The following is a 12,705-nucleotide window of genomic DNA, read 5'->3' as shown; positions in this document are numbered from 1 at the left end:
CTAGTTCAACATGCCAAATGGTTGTTCAAGGGTTCAATTTCTTACCCATCTTTTTATATATTACTGCACTAGTTGCAATAATATATTTAGGCCTCAGCCCTCAGGCAACTATATGGGAGGAAGAGTACTTCCCTCACTGAAAAAGTGCAATTTTCTTTTCATTTTCTCAGGCAGTACCACCTTATCAAACAGAATCATTAAATTCTTAAATTTGACACTTTTAAAATCCAAAACGTATAGTACTTTTCCACTGCTTCAGACTGGATTTTTAAAAATTTCTTCTAACTGTAGGCTCTTCAATAGTCCCTATTGCAATTTCAAAGCCTGCTTCCATGATTCTTAGACAATTAATCTTTGAGGAATCAGTTAATTCCAGATCCTGAATATTGTATTTCTCTCTAAAAATAAGTTATTCTCTTCCTATGGATTATATCAAGAATGAAATTTGTTCTGGGATTTAAAGCTCCTTTTGTGAATACTTAAAGAGGGATTCCAATGTTAATTTTCATTAAATATTTTACACAGATTAATGAGAATATTTTTTATAAGAAATAAAGCTCCTGAAATATCTTTGGCTAAATTGTGTCTATGTTATAATAATGGTAACTTTAACCTATCATTGGACTTTTTTAATTTAATTTTTTAAATTCTCCTCTTCAATCCCATTCGGAGAGTCCAAAGTACACAATACCTTTAAAATATTGACAGATTTTTGGATCCAGATATACTAAACTTGCATCTTCATTTCCTACTTTGAAAGTTACTAGACATATCAGGACATAAGATAACCTTTATTGTCATTTTTTTCACTTTGGGCACAACGGCACACATCAAAAATGAAATTTAGTTGCCCGCTCTCAAAGTGGAACACATACATGACACACACCTAACCATACTATATACACATATGTATAGACCCACACCCCTACATATACATAACAAATAAATATTAAATATTAAATACTGTCCATCTTAAATATATAACAGAAGGAGGAAGCTTGAGAGTTCACAAGGTTAATGCTGTATGGAATGAAACTATGGCTGAATCTGGATGTTCTGCTACGGATACCACGAAGTCTCCTCCCAGAAGGTAACAAGGAAAACAGGTCATGAAGAGGATGTGTAGTGTCCCAGACAATCTTGTGGATGCTGCTCAAGCAACGCTTCTGTGCTATGTCGTGGATGGAGGGGAGAGAACTGCCAATGATCTTTTTGGCCATCCTCACCACTCTCTGCACCTCCTTCCTGTCTGAAGCAGTGATGCTTCCAAACCAGACTGTGATGCCGTATGACAGGATGTGCCACTGTAGAAAGTGGTCAGGACAGGGGAGGGAAGATGTGCTTTTCTCATGCGATGCAGAAAATGCAGGCACTGCTGTGCCCACTTCACCAGTTTTTCACTGTTGAGCAACCAAGCCAGCCTACTCGTTAGCTGCACACCCAGGAATTTGATGCTGGTAACCATCTCCACAGGTGAATCATTTATGCACACAGAAGTGTGGTAAACAATAACTCTTTGATCCAGAATCATATGAGAAATTAATGTTGTGATGTAACTCAAATCTGAAAACAGTAAATAAGATTCTATTGGAATGAGATTCATACTATAAATTAGTTATTTCTAATGGTTTCTTTAAAGATTTCTGAGAGATTGCATTTTATATTATCACAGCTTTATTTTGTATTTCAAGAATTTGTAGGCCTCAATGGCTTTTATAGCAGTTAAAAAGAAAAGAAAAATCCCATAGGCTTCCATTGAATATCTGGAATAGAATAGAATAGAATAGAATAGAATAGAATAGAATAGAATAGAATAGAATAGAATAGAATAGAATAGAATAGAATAGAATAGAATAGAATAGAATAGAATAGAATAGAATAGAATAGAATAGAATAGAATAGAATAGAATAGAATAGAATAGAATAGAATAGAATTGGAAGGAATCTTGGAGGTCTTCTAGTCCAGCCCCCTGTTCCAGCAGGAGAACCTCAGACAGGTGGTTGTCCAGTCTCTTCTTAAAAATCTCCAGTAATGGAGCACCCACAATTTCTGGAGGCAAGCTGTTCCACTGGTTGATTGTCCTCCCTGTCAGGAAGTTTCTCCTTAATACCAGGGTGCTTCTCTCTTTGATCAGTTTCCAACCATTGTTTCTCATCCTTCTCTCTGGTGCTCTAGTGAACAAAGTGATTCTTGGTTTAGATATATTAACTGACTCTCTTAAATGATAAATTTGCCTTTCTCTTGAGAGAAGCTGGAGCCTTCATCAATCATTTGATTATTCCCAGTGGGTCATGCTTTCCTAAATGCTTTACAATTATGTTTTCAGAAATTTTATATGCTAATTAAAGTTATTTTACCACCTGCCCTGTTCTGCCTATCAGAGTTTTCTGATGCCATGCAAATTAAAATTCACTTCAGTTCAAAAGGGCAAGCAAAGCAAAAAGATTAGGGCTTATATTTAACCTCAATTTCCACTAATGTAAAAAAAAACAGACACTGAAGCATCAACGTGTATAAGAAAACTTTTAAAGTAGATGTGGAGTAGTTGTACTATTAGAGAAAGTAACAGATATTTTGAGTTGAAAGTTTACAACCTTCAGGATGACAGAACACAGAAAAGTGGATAGGCTGATTATATTTAAGTATCCTCTCTTTAAACCTGCTCTTGGCATTTTAACTGCAGCATTAAAAAAATTACTCAATATTTTTATCTCAGAACACTTGAAGGGAAATTAAAAAGAAATTAGAAGTCTAATCTAATTAAGACTTAAATACATAGTACAGAGTTCCCCAATGTTTCCGGCTTTGCCCACTGGCGGGGGGCAGAGGGGAAGGTTCTCCACGAGCAGCCAGCTCATGCAATTCAGGATGTGTGCGCACGTGGTCGCCGGCCATTTCTGTGGCCCGGTTGCAAACCCTCATGGCTCACTAGTGGGTTGGGGATCCCCGACATAGCAGGTAGGTTAATAAAAACACAATATGTTCTATGTGTATGACTGAACCTTTAAATTTATATTTCATTATATAACTTTATGTAATAATTACAGGATTTACATGGCCACTGCATGTAAAATGGCTCATAACTATCCATAAAAATATGGCTAAAAACTAAAGGCACCAGAGCAATCATCCTCGCATTTCAACCTTTATCCTAACTCAATGCTTGGGGAACAGCCAGATCTTCACAGCTTTCCAGAAGGCTAAAATCTTAGGGATCCTGTAGGTCAGGGTCCCCAACCCCCATTTGCAACCAGGCCACAGAAGAGGTGTGTGTGTGTACTAGAGCATCCCGACTTGTGCAAGCACCTGCACATGCCCACCATTTGGGCAAGAAGCAGGTGCACATGTTGTGCGCATGCATGCACTTGCCAGCCGCTCACTTGGAACCATTCCCTTTCCTCTCCCCCCGTTCCAAGCCGGTCCGCAAAACTGCATTAGATCTCAGATGGGAGGCTATTTCAAAGGACAGCCACAAAGAAGTATGCTTTCTGAGGTCCCATTAGGTGGCAACATTTAAACAAGGGGACCTAGAGCATACCCACCCATTCAATACCGGTCTGTACCTTATGAATCATACTTCATATAGGTGGCCATGCAATATGGGATGGAGACATTTGTATATCTAATGGTGCCCCCAGAAAATGCTTGACTGGTTACATGAGCTTCCTTTAATCCATAAATAAGCATGATTACCCCCAAATTGCAGGGCTTCTTACTTTTTAAGGTACACAAAAAGCTCTATAACTAAACAGGAAGGGAGGGAGGGAGGGAGGGAGGAGGGAGGGAGGGAAGGAAGGAAGGAAGGAAGAAGGGAAGGAAGGAAGGAAGGAAGGAAGGAAGAAGGGAAGGAAGGAAGGAAGGAAGGAAGGAAGGAAGGAAGGAAGGAAGGAAGGAAGGAAGGAAGGAAGGAAGGAAGGAAGGAAGGAAGGAAGGAAGGAAGGAAGGAAGGACAGACTCTAGCATGTCACAAAACACTTGAATCTATACCATGAACAGGTAGTCCTTCAACTTAAAAAATCAACCGGGTGATATTTATGATGGCAGCCTTCTGACAAGCAAAGTTAATGGGGGAAGTCAGAGCCACTTAAATGTGTTACTAACTTAATAACTGCAGTGATTTACTTAACAACTATGACAAGAAAGGTTGTAAAATAGAGCAAAACTCACTTAACCACTCTCTTGCTTAGCAACAGAAATTTTGGGCTCACTTGCAGTCATAAGTCAAGGACCACCTGTACTCAGTGGTAGAAAAAAAGAGAACAGCTTATGTTTAACAGCTCTAAGGTTCCTGATTCCATAGCCACATTTGGCAAACCATCTGGAAGATCAGATTGCATTAACAGTGTATTTATTTCAGAAAGACTATTTTTAAAAAAAAATCCACAAAAAACAATGTAGTCATGTTAATACCATCCCAGACACCAACAGTGTGATGTAAAATAATACACTCCTTTTTATGAACCATCTGCCATTCTCTGAATTACCCAGTCCCAAATGCACTCTAGGTCATTATGGTGGAGAGTCTGTTTATGTAGCATTGTCAACAGCAAAACAGGTGGGGCTGGGGCAAATTCATGTCTGGAGGCTTACCCAGGGCTGAAAGATAACAGACAGCCAGCAAGCAATAAGGCGACACTGATTACTGAGTGTGCTAAGCCAACTTTGAATAACGTGTTTTTCTCTTACAATAGACAACATGTTACAACCCAAACAGTTTAAATCCTAGGCTCACAAATATGTATGGGATAAAAACAGTCCTCCATTTCTCAGTTCGAAATATATTGGACATATTTAAATAGAAAACGTTTACAAAAAGATAAGGTAATGAGCATGCCTGCAAGATAAACAGTTGCAAACAGGCATTGAATGCAAGCAAGTTTGAAGGCATTATCTGTTTCTCTCTCTCTCTCTCTTTTTGCATAAATATTCTATGAAAATGCCATTTATGCAACATTTAAATAACGACTAAAAGATCAAAGGAAGTTAATTGGCTTTAATTATTGCTTACTGGGGTGCTCCCTCTCTGAAGCACACACACTCACACACTACTCAAAGCCTTATATTTTCTCTTTGCTTGTTTTCCTGCTGTGGCTAAAGTGCTCTCCAAGCTTGGAATTCACTCCAGAATGTTTGCACAACACTCAGTATAGAAAGTAGAGCCTAGTAAGTAGTCCATGGGCTTTTAAATTACCGTATATGATGAGAATAGCTAGAAGCCTATCATGGGCCTTCACTATAATAGTCACTTCAGCAGCCAGACGTCAATCAGCACATATGCTTCCTTTCAGCTGGTTTTTAAACCTCTTTCTTTCCAGGGCCAAGCCCATCACTACCAGATTGAAACATCTGTCTCAAGCAGAAAGTTCTGGTGGGAGGGGAATGTGACAAGATGTTGGAAGACAAGGCTATATGAGCCACTGAGCCTGCTCCGTAGCCTTTAGCTAGCAGGATTGAAGACAGATTCAAGTTTCACCTGCCACCTGTAGGATCTAAGAACTGAATCCTCTGAATTGAAAGTGTTCTTATCTAATAAAAGGATTGCTTTGTTGGCGTGCAAATATTCACATTTATCAGAAGGCACCTTAGCCATTAAGTTAAGCTGACAATTAATCAGAATAGAACTGGAAGGGATCTTGGAGGTCTTCTAGTCCATCCCCCTGCTCAAGCAGGAGATTGTATCATTTCAGACAGGTAGCTGTCCAGTCTTTTCTTAAAAACCTCCAGTGATAAAGCACCTACAGCTTCTGAAGGCAAGCTGTTCCACTGGTTAATTATCCTCACTGTCAGGAAGTTTCTCCTTAATTCCAGATTGCTTCTCTCCTTGAATAGTTTCCATCCATTATTGCTTGTCTTGCCTTCTGGTGCTTTGGAAAATAAGTTGACCCCCTCTTCTTTGTTGTAGCCCCTCATATACTGGAATACTGCTATCATGTCACTCTTAGTCCTTTTCTCTAGACTGGACATACCTAATTCCTGCAATCGTTTTTCATAGGTTTTTGTCTCCAGGCCCTTAATCATCTTAGTTGCTCTTCTTTGCAATTTTTACAAAGCCTTAACATCTTTTTTTGTAATGTGGTGACAAAAACAGAATATATCATTCCACGTGTGGCCTTATTAAGGATTTATAAAGTGGTACTAATACTTCACGTGATTTTGATTTTATGCCTCTGTTTATACAACCAAGGATTGCATTAGCTTTTTTGGATGCTGCCACACACTGCTGGCTCATGTTTAGGTGATCGTCCACTCCAAGGTCCTAGAAATTAGTAGAAATGAGTGCACAGACACTCTCAGCTGAATATAAGAATTTCAGGAAGAGGTTCCAAGGGATGCAAATCCAAGTGTGCAAAACTCTCTCTGGAAGCATTTTGGAATCCGTTATAAAGGTAAGGGGTATCTATGATTTGCTCCAGAGATCAACATTCATTTCCCCAAAACATTCTATATTACCTCAAGTTTCTGAACAGCATGTTCTCAGCTTGCAAGTCAGCCCCATTGGGTAGACCAGACCAAGAAAGACTAAAGAAAGGCTAGAACTACTTTTATTAAGATTGGCAATAAGACACTCTTGCAAGACAGCTTCTGCTCTACTTTCTCCCCTTCAGTGAACTTGGGTGGGGTCTCTAAGCCACTTATGAACACTCTTGTGGACTTATGTTTTTCCCCTTGTGGCTTAGGCATGTGATGTCTGTGCAGTGTGGCTATGAATGGGCAGGTTTCCTGAAAAATAAGTTAACTTCAACAACAACAACAAAAATTCTAGAATTCTAAAAGATACAGAAATACAAAATATTCAGTGTTTAACCAATGTAACGATGACATTATTATACTCTCAGTGAAAACACTGTAAATCTATTTAAAGTCTGGGTAGGTATGAGTACGTCTGAGCACCCTTGTGTATGAAAGCAAAAGACGTTTATTTTCCTTTGAGGAGCAAATGGCTAGGAAGAAAGCCATGTGTCAATGCTGCAAACATTGACATGTTTTTGCACTGACAATATAAGAGGCAGCCTTTTGCTTTAACTGTTTGGTTTTGAATCACTAAAGTGCGGGAGGAATTCAACCCGGATGTTTTGAGAAGATAAGAGCATGCTTCAGAAGGGAAGTGAAACTTCATGTGTTAAACTAATTGGTGAATGTGATTTATGACATGCAATTAAGGGAGGGAATTCTGTATGATATGATGTGTTAAGGGGAGGAGAATTCAGATTCTGCCATCCATCCATGAGTGCTGATGCTCCGTTCTCATTATTATAGATTTTTTGGGAATAAACAATCATGCACTGCTCTTTGATCTGTCTCATTAATTGGAACTATGGCATCATGCCAGAATCTCCTTTCTTTCAAACATCCTGGGGAGTCCTGAGCCCCCACCACTGTTTCTAGTAAGGGAGAGAAGCTGGCAAAGTTTCAGGGAAGAATCTTCATCATGGGAAGAGGTTTGGAGAAACATGAAAATGGTATTAAAAAGACTTCTGAGACTTATAAAAAACAGGCTGATAAAAAGAGGGCTCCCCAAAGAACATTTCAAGTTGGGGAAAAGGTTTATCTGTAAACTAAATATTTACACCTCAAATTACCCAGCAAGAAATTAGGATTGAAATTCTTGGGGGCTTTCCCCATTGTGAGAATCATCAACCCAGTCACAGTAGAATTGAAACTCCCAAGACTTTTGGGAAAAATTCACCCATTTTTCCATTGCAGCTTACTGAAACCTTTTCAGGTCTCCACTTTAAGACCTCCCCCTAAGAAGGCACCCAGACCCCTCATAGTAGCAGGTCAGACCCATTATGAAGTGAAACATATTCTTGACTCTAGAATCTTTAAGGGAAAATTGCAGTACCTACTACAATGGAAGGGATACCCATTGTCTGAAGCCATTTGGGTGAAATCTAGCAATGTGAAAGCTGTCAGACTTATCAAAAAGTTTATGAGAAACACCCCCAACAAACCAAAAGCCAGCTCCTAACTTGTGTTTTGTTTACATTACAGGATCTGTCCTTTTTGTAAGGGGGGCCGGATGTCAATGCTGCAAATATTGACATGTTTTTGCACTGAATCACTAAAGCGCGAGGAATTCAACCTGTATGTTTTGAGAAGATAAGAGTGTGCTTCAGAAGGGAAGTGAAACTTTGTATGTTAAACTAATTGGTGAATGTGATTTATGACATGTAATTAAGGGAGGGAGATTCTGTATGATATGATGTGTTAAGGGGAGGAGAATTCAGATTCTGGCATCCATCCATGAGTACCGATGCTCCATTCTCATTGTTATAGACTTATTTGGAATAAACAATCATGCAGTGCTCTTTGATCTGTCTCATTAATTGGAACCATGACATCATGCTTTCAAGAGATAGAAACCAAATAAAAAAACTCTAAGAGGATGTTCCATTGATAGGATTGGTGAGAAGAAATGTTACAGGTAAGAAGAAAGCAATCTTGTAAATATGTTGGACTAGAATTCCTGTTATTCTCAATTGGATTGGCCATTGAAAGGCACCAGATTAGTAAAATTGGGTGAAATTGTAAACTGACCTAAAACTTGAGAGTCAAAGAGCAAATTCCCAATAGCATTTGGAAGAAATCTTGATGTTTCTTTGTATGTAAACATTTTCTAAAATAAATGTACAAAGTAAATACTTAAGTTTCAGTGTAGTTTTGTATAATAGCACCAACTAATTTTAACATAATTTTTATATAGTGTTTTATAGTTTGATGTTTTATTGTACTCTGTCCAGAATCTCTCTTTGAAGAGATGGATAGTTCAGAAATATGAAATATATATACATATATACATAAATACTTTTTTTCACCATGTATACCAGGGGTGTCCAACTCGCAATGTCATGTGACGTGTCGCAACGTATCACAACTTATTTGCCATTGCCGGCAATGGGGTGGGCATGGTTTTGCTATGATGCATCCGGCCCATGGGCCAGCAGTTTGACACCCCAGATGTATACATATACATTCAAACTAGACTGTGATGTTTCTCTGTGTCATATATGTGTGAATATATGTGGGTATATGCGTAATGGTATCTTTTGGAGAGCTGAATGCAATGAAATTTCATTTTAACGTATGATTAGTGTACATTTAAAGTGACAATAAAGTTTTTATCCTATCCTATCCTATCCTATCCTATCCTATCCTATCCTATCCATCTGTGCCTGGTCCACAGGCTGATGGCTTCCTACTCCTGATATCTATTATGCCTGTGCACCCATTTAAATTAAGAAAGGGGGAAATCAGCAAGGCAAAACAGAAACAGAAGATGCCCCCAAAGGTTTATTGAAAAAGTAGCATCTGCAGTCACAGATGCTGCCATGGAAAAAGCCCCAATACCAACTAAGATGATGACAGGACATATGGAAGAGCTTATTAGGGCTTATCTTTTAATGAATAAAGAGATGCATTTGACATTATAAAAAGTAAATTCTTAGTTTAAAACTAATAATAAGATTTTGAATTAGGGGGAAATGATGATTAGGAAAAAAAATGGGTAGTATAAAAATTTGAGCATTTTTTGTAATCATAGAGTAAGAGATAATTTTTGTAATTTTGAAACTCGCTCTTTCTTTTCTGTATTAGTTTTGTGTAGTTTTTATGCACTTTGCAAAACTTTTAATAAAATATCTATCTATCTACACTATCTTTCATCTAAAAAAGAATTAGGGGCAAAATGTTTGAATTCCTAGGTGCTCTAGTAACTGGCACAGGACATTGCTGTTGCTGCCTTCCCCTCTTTTAAAAAGTCCTCACCTTATTTGAAGAAGTACTGATAAGTGGGCACATCACCATAAAAAAATGATATTTCCAGGGAGGAGAGGGCATTTACGTTTCCACAGTGCCTTGACTAATGGTACATAGGGAGCATTATGAGAATTAAATCACTACAAAAACTATCTTCCCTCAGTGCAGGAGGGTGCCCAGAGTTACCATAAGCCTACAGGGTGCTCTAATTGAATCAAATTTGCCCAGAAATGGTCTAGTAGTGGTTCTGACCCTTCCCCAGGCTTCAAAAAAACCAAGTTCATCAGAGTTAAGAAATCTTTCACTCTTCAAATATTCAGATCAAAGTTCAGGGTCAAAGTCAAGTCTCTAAAAGTTCTGATTAGGTAGCCACTAACTCAAACAAGTCAGATATTGGCTACAGCACATTGAAAGGAACTAGATTTTCTTGGGCACAAAGGAACAGCCATGCTTTCAGTGTCAGGTTTTATCAATGAAGTGACAAGATTCCAGGCTCTGTTCCCCTGTTGCCTAGGAAAGGGACACTTGCTGGGGATTTAATCACAGAGCACACTGCCTAAAAGAAAGAAGCTGGACTTCTTCCCAGCAGAACGCAACTGAGCAGCACATCAAAGAAAACAAAACCATGGCATTGCCCCAAACTCATCCCCATTTGCTTTCCTCCATTCAACTGGGAAGAAAGATCTCCTTGTGAGAAACCCATACCCACTCCTGGACAGTTGGCAGGCATTATGTAGGGAGGAGATGCTCCATCCAGGTAGCAGCTGAAAATGAAGAACTGGAGGGAAGGACTGCTCTGATCTCCTTGTCCATGCTGCTTGGAATCTAACATCTTCCTGCTTGTGAAGAAGAATGAATAATGAGGTGAAGAGGCGACCCTTCCTTAAATCAAATAGATAGAAATAGTTAGAAAATAGCATGGTGTAATTTTTTCTTGGTTTTAAGTAACCAAGAAATCTTTCTGATAAGGAGTTTATTAAAATGGTACGATTTAGAGCTGAGAAAGAGCTCTACAACTATCTCATATTTCCTTTCCACAAAGTCAGTACCAAGTCATAACTTTTATCTTCCTTTGGAATGATTGCTTGTAGTTTGACTTGACATTATTTCAGCAATTTAGATTCAAGGTTTTATCCATAATCTGCTCTACTAGTATTTCCAAGCACCTCTGTAAGCAAAAAAGAACTGATGTTGCCTTGAAAAATCAAGACTGCAACCTCAAACCTATCCATTTGGGAGGAAGCCCCAAAGAATTTGGTAATGGCATTTTATTCCATTCTCAGTAATCAAGAACATGATTGTGGAGCATGTCAGAAACAAGCAACCAGCAATCCATTAAAGTTTCTCTTATCTCATGGCCATCAAGCTTATTCAAGAGCCTTTCATGAAGAACTTGTCAAAAGCTTTTTGAAAATCCAAAAATGCAATGTTGATGGAATCACTTTATCGATGTGCCTATTAAAAAAAAAACCTCTAAAAGGTTGGCATATCATGATTTACCTTAGTGGAATCCATGCCTAATGCAGAAGGGTAATAGTGATAGCTTTGTAGCTAATAACATCATCATCTCTTGCTATTGCCCATGTCTGCAATTATTCTTTGTCTGCCCTCTGCTGTCCTAGAGATGCCACTGACTTGCTTGTCCAAGTCAACTGGAAGTGTCCAAACTGACTGACTCAGCAAAGGAGAGTAAGATAGAAACCAGAAATATTATCTGAATGTTCTCACAACTGCGAGAAATATACCCATCTCTCTCTCTCTTTCCCCCCCCCCCAGGGCAAGCAAGCAAAATGTTCCACCAGGTCCAGTCCAATCCAGAATTTAGTCCTGTCCAGTTTCAAAAGAAGGCGAGCGAGTAGCATTCAGATAGCTTGCCACAAAAAAGTTCTACAGTTGTGGTGTTGCTTCCATTACGCCACTGAATGTCAGTATCTGAAAGGAACCAAAGTCAGCTGTTTTGCTGTGATGTTTAATTCACTCACCTATTTAAGAGTGTAGGCTGATAGCTGTAATTTGTTTCTTAAGCTGTTTTCAATTACTCAGGCATGTAGGGCAGTGTGAACCAAATTAGCCCTTGGTATTCTGAAAACCAATATAAGGCTTATTTAATGTATTTCAGAGCAAACTGCGACCCTGCAACAACCTTACAATTTTGCATTCCACAACTCACAATTCACCCTAAGTGACTCATTAGTTTTCATGAGTAAATTGCATGTGATTAACATTCTGTGAATTTTGTTTATGGACGGGGTTGAAGAAGTGGAATGTGGCAATTTTGTACTTCTTTCCTGGCTTTCCCCAATATGCTATGCCCATGGCACCATGCCAAACGTCTACATCTGCAAGGCTCCCCTTTCTCTGTGTTTTTCAGAGAAATATGATTACTGTGGTTGCATTATTAAAGCACTTGTGTCACCAAGGAACTGCCCGGCTTATAAGGCTACAGCTCAGTGGATAAGTTAAATCAGTGCTTTTTTGTAAGAAAAAAGGTGCCAGAACTCACATCTTGTTAATCTTTTATTTACCTTTTGTACGTAGTCAATCACTGTACACACACCCACACACATCAGTTGTGTAACAAAACATAATGGTCACTGCCCGCAGTAAGCACTCAGTGTGCAACCACACGACCAATCACAAGCCGAGCAGTGCCACAAGCCAAGCAGTCGGACGAAGTACGCATGCATTGGACTCGACACACAAGTAGCCCACCCGCACCATTTTAATGATTTTGCCACTGACCTGCACACTCCACAGGGCGATTCAAATTTTCAAAAGTTACTTTTAAAACTTGGAAAATCCACTAAAAAAAGAGGTACCGGAACTCTGTTCCGGTGAGTTCTGTGACAAAAAAGCACTGAGTTAAATACTTATATTGCGATGTTATATTAGGTAGAATGCTTAACATTTATGCTTAGTCCCTGAAGCATATCTGGGCATTTTAAAGC

At 38.8% G+C, this 12,705-nt stretch overlaps 1 protein-coding gene across 1 annotated transcript in view; it reads right to left on the bottom strand.

Moving 5' to 3' along the window:
- Positions 1–12,705, bottom strand: part of SLC35F1 (solute carrier family 35 member F1) — a gene marked incomplete at its 5' end in the record, with an annotated part of 233,707 nt that overhangs the window by 187,054 nt on the left and 33,948 nt on the right. The window lies entirely within an intron of this gene.

The sequence above is a fragment of the Vipera berus genome, assembly GCF_964194415.1.
Source record: "Vipera berus genome assembly, chromosome: 1".
NCBI lineage: Eukaryota > Metazoa > Chordata > Lepidosauria > Squamata > Viperidae > Vipera > Vipera berus.
The sequence above is the reverse complement of the archived record's forward strand: the minus strand, read 5'-3'. Positions and strand labels throughout refer to the sequence as shown.